Here is a 1471-nt window from a genome sequence, read left to right as displayed (position 1 = left end):
GGTAGGAGAAGAGTACATGAAACAAGATGGGATTGGGAGGGGGACAAACCATAAGAGACTCTTAATCTCACAAAACAAACTGAGGGTTGCTGGGGGGAGGGGGTTGGGAGAGGGGGGTGAAGTTATGGACATTGGGGAGGGTATGTGCTATGGTGAGTGCTGTGAAGTGTGTAAACCTGGCGATTCACAGACCTGTACCCCTGGGGATAAAAATACATTATATGTTTATAAAAAATAAAAACAACAACAACAACAACAAACCCTAAAAGGCAGCCTACAGAATGGGAGAAGTTATTTGCAAATGACATATCAAATAAAGGATTATCCAAAATCTATAAAGAACTTTTCAAACTCAACACCCAAAAAATCAATAATCTAGTTAAGAAATTAATGAATAGACACTTTTCCAAAGAAGACATCCAGATGACTAATAGACATATGAAAAGTTGCTCAACATCACTCAGTATCAGGGAAATAAAAATAAAAAACACAATGAGATACCACATCACACCTGTCAGAATGGCTAAAATGATCAACTTGGGAAACAAGAGATGTTGGCAAGCATGCAGAGAAAAGGGAATACTCTTATACTGTTGGTGAGAGTGTAAATTGGTGCAGCCACTCTGGAAAACAGTATGGAGGATCCTCGAAAAGTTAAAAATGGAGCTACCCTATGACCCAGCAATTGTGCTACTAAGTATCTATCCAAAGGATGCAAACATAGTGAATCAAAGGGAGCACATTTATCCCAATATTTATAGCAGCAACGTTCACAATACCCAAATGTGGAAAGAGCCCCAATGTCCATCAACTGATGAATGGATAAAGAAGATGTGGCTTATATATACAATGGACTATTACTCAGTGGTCAAAAAGCATGAAATCTTACCATTTGCAAGAATGTGGATAGAACTAGAGTGTATTATGCTAAGCGAAATAAGTCAATTAGGGAAAGACAAGTACCATATGATTTGGCTCATATGTGGAATTTAAAGAAACAAAACAGATGAGCATAGGGCAAGGAAAAGAAAAATAAAATAAGATAAAACAGGGAGGCAAACCACAAGAGACATAAATACAGAGAACAAACTGAGGGTTGCTGGGGGAGTGTCAGTGGGGCATGGACTAAGTGGGTGATGGTCATTAAGGAGGGCAATTGTTGGAATAAGTACTGGGTGTTAAGTTTTCAATTAGCAATAATTGTGCCTCAGATAAACTTCATTGGCTATGATACTGCCACTGTGCAAAGCTAGTACTGGGTGCTAAGTGTAAGTGATGAATCACTAAATTGTACTTCTGAAATCAATACTACAAAATATGTTAACTAATGAATTTAAATTTAAAAAAGAAGAGAGAAAGAAAATTCTTCTTGATTAAAAAGAGAGAGAGAGAGAAATGAAAGTAGGGATATTACTACCATTTTTTTTTTAATTTTAAAAATTTTATAAAAGAATGTTATGAACATTTATAT

At 36.3% G+C, this 1471-nt stretch overlaps 1 pseudogene; it reads right to left on the bottom strand.

The window, feature by feature from the left end:
* Window positions 1–1166: 1166 nt before the first annotated feature.
* On the bottom strand, window positions 1167–1251 carry LOC125096534 (uncharacterized; annotated as a pseudogene).
* Window positions 1252–1471: the final 220 nt, after the last annotated feature.

Source organism: Lutra lutra, chromosome 3, assembly GCF_902655055.1.
Source record: "Lutra lutra chromosome 3, mLutLut1.2, whole genome shotgun sequence".
Lineage (NCBI taxonomy): Eukaryota > Metazoa > Chordata > Mammalia > Carnivora > Mustelidae > Lutra > Lutra lutra.
The sequence above is the reverse complement of the archived record's forward strand: the minus strand, read 5'-3'. Positions and strand labels throughout refer to the sequence as shown.